This window comes from Octodon degus, unplaced genomic scaffold (genome assembly GCF_000260255.1).
Source record: "Octodon degus isolate 3935 unplaced genomic scaffold, OctDeg1.0 scaffold00194, whole genome shotgun sequence".
NCBI lineage: Eukaryota > Metazoa > Chordata > Mammalia > Rodentia > Octodontidae > Octodon > Octodon degus.
This window is the reverse complement of record NW_004524770.1, coordinates 562771-568802: the sequence shown is the minus strand read 5'-3', so window position 1 is coordinate 568802 and position 6032 is coordinate 562771. Positions and strand designations below refer to the sequence as shown.

The 6032-nt window shown below is 49.9% G+C and overlaps 1 protein-coding gene and 1 non-coding gene across 3 annotated transcripts in view; one reads left to right on the top strand and one right to left on the bottom strand.

Annotated features, from left to right (window-relative positions):
* The window catches only part of Zbtb46 (zinc finger and BTB domain containing 46), a 61699-nt gene that overhangs the window by 20247 nt on the left and 35420 nt on the right, over positions 1-6032 (bottom strand). The gene's annotated exons all lie outside the window — the stretch shown is intronic.
* LOC111813509 lies at positions 4224-4270 on the top strand. Its single transcript, XR_002818747.1, has one exon. It is a non-coding gene; the product is annotated as a small nucleolar RNA SNORD73 (small nucleolar RNA).

The window sequence follows — 6032 nt, the reverse complement described above, 5'->3', positions numbered from 1 at the left end:
GCACTTCCCTGGCAAGCACAAGAGTCTGAGTTCAATCCCCAGTTCCTCAAATAAATAAATAAAATAAAAGAGTAGTCAGTAGATCTGATTACACATTTATCAAATGGCCAAGAAGCACATAAAAAGATGCCCTACACCAACAGGAAAATGCAAATGAAAATCACAATGAGGCCAGGCGTGGTGATGCATGTCTGCAATTCCAGCACGCAGGAGGCTGAGGCAGGAGGATCACTGCGAGTTCAAGACCCACCTGTGCTACAAAGTGAGTTCAGGAGCAGCCTGAACTCTACAGTGAGATCCTATCTCAAAACAACAGCAGCAAAAGAAAGAAAGCAAAAAAGCCCACAATGGAATACAATTTCACATCCAGAGGGATGTCTACCACCAAGAATCCACCAAATCAACAGTGCCTGCAAGGCTGTTGTGGCCGTGAGCTGCACCACTCCTGTGGAGGGTCTGGCGGCTCGCAGGAGCCAGTATGTAAGGTGCTCAGCAGCCGAGGGGGGTTGCGCAGCCAGTCCTTGGGGGATCCTGCACCCTTCAGGCGAGCAGAGGCACAGGAGAGCCCCGTGGCCCAGTCCTGCTCCCAAGGTCCTGACACTCAGCCCTGGTGAGAGAAGCCCATGCGCAGGCTGTGGGGGCGTGCCACTCACAGGCGGGCAGCGAGGGTGCAGGCCAAGGAGGTGCCAATGTTTCCTTCAGCTCCAGGCTTTCTAGACAAAGCTGGCATTTAGAAAGAGAAGCTTACGAGCAGTGATCTCAGGAAGAAATTCCACACGCAGAACAGGGAGTTGCAGGTAATCAGTCGCGTACAGGCAAGAGTTCAGGACCACGTAGGACCGCAGGATGCACTTTCATCTTTCTCATGCAAAACCAAATACAGCTCAAGGCATGGGGTCGGACGGATTAAGTCTGTATTCCCAGCACTTAGGAGACAGAGGCAGGAGTTCGAGGCCAGCCTGGGCTATGTAGTAGAGTGAGCTCCAGGCCAGCCTGAACTACATAGCCAGACAGCCTCAAAAAACCAAAACATAAACAGAGTGGCAAACACAGGGTGTTTTCTGTGTACCCTGTTCTAAGCCCTAAGGGATTCCACTAGCAACCCCATCCACTGTGCACAACACAGGGCCACTTCGCACACACAAATGACCACCCCAGGTGAGTTGGGCAAGGACCAAGGGCAGCCTCAGAAACCCTGGCCCCAACTCAGCCCTCTCTGGAAAGAACATTCTGGAATAAAAGGACACATTGAGGAGGCCAGCATGCTAAGCAGAGCCAGCCGCACAGTATGCCAAATGCTCGTTTCCTCCCACAAAGTGACTCCAAAAGGGCACTGGCACGACAGTACAGTAACATCCTCCCTCTCTCTGGAGCCATCACACACACACACACTTGAGCACACAACACATCATGCACACATGCCCACAAAGCATGTGTTTATGTGCACACACATGTGCACACAGAGACATTCACACAAGGTCAGAGTTGAAATTCGTACACACATGCACACCTCACGCACAGCACATGCACACGCGCATGCACACACACGTGGGCATCTGCAGCGCCTCCTGACCCCGCTGCATTCCCGCCATTAGTCACACCACCCCATCTCTACCGTGAACGACTGTCTCTCCCCAGAACGGCTGACGGTGCTTCGCTATGCTTTTCAGGGCAGGGCAGGGGGTCACTCCAACTCCAAGTGCCTGGATTATCACCTTAATGCATTTTTTGGGGAGGGGGCGGAACCGGGGATTGAACTCAGACCCTCGTGCTTGCCAGGGAAGCGCTTATTCCACTGAGCCATCTCCCTGGACCCACTAATGCATTTTTTAAACAATAACAAAGTTTACTTGAAAAAGTAAAAGAGAAGAGGGAGAAACTGGCTCTGCAGAGCAAGTGTGGGCCAAGGACAGGAGGGAAAGTGTGTCGGGGCACAGGCAGGATGACAGAAGGAAAGCCACAATGGACTCAATGCCCTTTTTTTTTTTGAGACAGTATCTTGGGGCCGGGGAGATGGCTCAGTAGAATAAGCGTTGCCTGGCAAGCACAAGGGTCTGAGTTCAACCCCTGGTCCCGCAAAAATAAATTAATAAATAAAAGAGAGACAACATCGGGCCAGCCTGAACTGCATAATTTTTAATTTTAATTTTTTTTTGTTTGTGTATGTATTTGACACAGAGTCTTACTACACACTTCAGACTCATAGTGACCCTCCTGTCTCAGCCTCCCCAGTGCTGGGGTTACGGGCATGCTCCACCATGCCCAGTTCTGAATGCATTTTTTTTTCTTTTTTCTTTTTTTTTAATTAATTTTACTGAGAAATAAATAGCAATGAGACAGTTTCAAAACAGGTTAATAGGACAGTTACAATAATTAATACACTGCATATTGTTGTCTTTGTAGCAGTTATTCATAGTACAAGATACAGACATGATATCCTGTCTAAACACTATTAGTTAAAAAAAAAAAAAAAAAAAAAAAAAACACTTCTTCCACTGGGGGCCTGCCCCCTAGCTCAGTTATTTAAGTGGCTGCTTCAACAAAGCAGTCAGGCTCAGGTTGCTGTGGTTCGATCCCCACAACACAAGCCAGCCAGTCATGCCTTGAAGGCATTCGGAGCAAAAAAAAAGAAAAAAAAAAAAAATAAACACTATTAGTACAAATTTTTCTTCTCATTGACCAAATGCATATTTTTTGGAATGAATAGGTGAAAGTACAAAAGGGAGGGAGACAAAAAAATAATAATAATAATAACAACCCAACACATTGTTCTCAATACTCTGGCCAGCACACGCAGCCCCGCTGCTCTGAGCACAGCCCTCTCGAGCCAGGTTGAAGCCAGGGTCCGGGTTATCCCCCACAGCAAGCAGCTGGTTCAGCTCAGTGTCATCCACCAACTGTGGGCAACCTCATGGCACCTGTGGTTCCTGCCACCCAGCATGCCCCACTGAGCAGGTGGGGGCCTGAGCAGGCCTGAGACAGGCCTCTGGCACCCTGACCTCCGTGGGGTCCCAGTAGGACAGCCCCATGTCTCCCTACATGCCACACCTAATGGCACCCATGCCTGCCCCCCATCCGCACAGCATGGGCCTGTGAGCCCTCCTGACTGCATGGTCCCTGTCACTGTGTGCTCTGCATGCCTGTCTACTCAGAGGGTCCTCTTTCTGGGGGGAGGGCGCATCCCCAGCTTCCTCCACACCCCCAGGGTGGAGCCTGTACCTGGGGCTCGCAAGGCCGTGCAGTGCAGATGCACGATCCCCATAAGGAAGTAGCACACGCACCTCGTCCCACAGATGCGTGAGGACAGAAAGCTGAGGTGATGGCGGGAAGCCCTACTCCCACCACAGAAAAGGCAGCTCCTCCCAGGGCCACCTTCTAACATGTGGCGCAGCAATACACGACCACAGGGCCAGCCTCCTTCATGATCTGGACCAGCAGAACAAAAATGTGCCTAAAAAAATAAATAAGCCAATAGGAGGAAACCCAACGTGCATGCCCAGCGTCTTGGGCTAAGCACCAGCAGGGGACTTGGAGAACAGGTCTTCTTCTGGGTGTGAGTGAAGCCCGGGGACACTTGCAAAGGGCCCTGAAGTAAGGGTACTTGCCAAAGATACCCAAGATACCCAGACCGTGCCAAAGCTAGTGGCAGCACAGGGTATACAGCGATATGGAAGAGGAAAGACGTGCAAACCCACAGGGCACTCCTGGGCCTGGAGAGCAGAGCCCTTTACCTATCTCGGGGGGGACAGGGCGCGTGTGCAACCCTGGGGGCTTCCGGGTCTGAAACATGATCTGTGGTCCGCCATGGGGCCTCTTGGTCCCGAGGCACAGGCATCTGCCTGGGCACACAGACCTGCAGGGGGGAGCCTGGCCACGTGGCCTGGACCTGAGCAAGGAACCTGGACACTCATAGGCGAATGCAACCTCCGGGTGCAGCCCACACGAGGCCTTGGCTGGCAACCTGCGTGAGGGAGAAGCTGAGAACAGTACTTGTAGATGCATCGCAACTTCGACCTTCTTATTTTGTACAAATACATTTTCCTTTCAGAATATTTTCAATTGGGCTGGTGGGATGGCTCAGTGGTCTAAAGCATGTACTTAGACCGCGGTTCAATCCCCCAGCACCACATGCCAGCCAGCCCGCCCGCTGGTGGGCTGAGCTGGCCACACACACACACACACACACACACAAATAAAATTTTTAAAAAAAATTTTTTTCAATTAATGAATGATGACAAATGTTTCGGTCCCAGATGATACAGAATATATTCAATTTGTGATTGAACATGCAGATTCAGGAGCACATAGATACAAATGGCTGTATACGTAGTTGGCTCCAGGTTATTCAACGCGTAAGGGCTGGGCTGTGGATATAGCTCACGGGTGGGCACCTGTGCTGCAGGTGTGAGGCCCGAGCTCAGTCCTCAGCACCACAAAACAAACAAGCCAAATAAAAGAGCAATGGTGATTCCATGAGAAAATTAAAACTGTAACAAAACTACCTAAAAAAAGACAGGACTTATTTTGGCAAAAAGCATCAGCACAACAGGACAACCACATGCAAAAAGCACATTACAAGCCAACCTCACCCCTCACCAACTTTAATCACAGGTTGTGTTGCACTCAAACCTACAAATCATCAGGAAAAGAAAATGGGGAGGGGGCTGGAGAGATGGCTCAGTGGTCTAAAGCACCTACTTGAAACAAGCTTGGCAATGCACAGGGACCACGGTTCGATCCCCCAGCACCACATGCCAGCCAGCCCCGCCCCCTGGTGGGCTGAGCTGGCCACACACACACACACACACACACACACACACAAATAAATAAATAAATGTTTAAAAAAAAAAAAAAGAAAATGAGGAAGTCTGCAGCCTTGACCTAAGAGCTCACAGTAAGGACCAAAAGACAGTGAACCGAAGGAGAAAAACGCTGCCATACTGACGCTCCTCTAGTTAAAATCGGCTGCTCCTCAAGTACACTAGCAGATGGAAGACAGAACCAAAAATGGAGAGAGAAGTTCCAAAAACATCTGACAAAAGACTTGAACAGGACATAGAACAAGCATCACAACTTAGCGGGGCACAACGGCAAATGCCTCTGCTCTCAGCTATTCAGAAGGCTGAGACAGGAAGACCACAAATTTGAGATCAGCCTGGGCAAACTCGGTGAGAGTCTGTCTCAAAATAAAAATGAAGGCAGGTGTGGTGGCACACGTCTGTAATCCCAGGAGGAGGATCACCATGAGTTACTGGACTATATACATTGCCTTTTTTTTGTGGAACCGGGGATTGAACTCAGGCCCTTACACTTGCCAGAGAAGTATTTATTCCACTGAGCCATCTCCCCGGCCCCATACTGGACTATATAGTAAGACCCTGTCTCTTGGTATGTACCTAAATGGCCCCTGGAATCAATCCCCACTACAAAGAGAAAAAAGCATTACTGTAACTCAGTAATTAAAAAAAGCAACCCAGGGCCGAGGAGATAGCTCAGTAGAATAAGTGCGTGCCTGGCAAGCACAGGGTCCTGAGTTCAATCCCTGGTACCACAAAAATAAATAAATAAATAACTCAGAATCATGGTACATGCCTATCATCCCAGCACTCTGGGAGGCTGAGGCAAGAGGACTGCAAGTATAAGGCCAGCCCAGGCAACTTAGCGAGACCCTGTCTCAAAATAACACATACAGGTAGTGCAGTGGTCCTGGGTTTAACTCCCTGTATCACACAAAAAGGGGGGTCAAGTCAAGGCTGTGAACAGACGCTTCCACAAAGGAGAGAGAGAAGCAAATAAGCTCAGAGAAAATGTTCATCGCTGCAAACTAAAACCACCACATACAAGCAGCCCCACTAAAATGTAGAGCAGATGTTGTGCAAAGAGCTCTGTAGATGGCTGGGGAGCACATGCAAAGAAGCCCAGGTCCTCCATGCCAGAGTTGGGGTCTGAGGGGTCCCCAAGGTGCCAGCATGAAAGGCCTGGTGCCTAGCGCATGACACCACCAGAAGAAGTCAGGTCACAGGTGCAGGGCC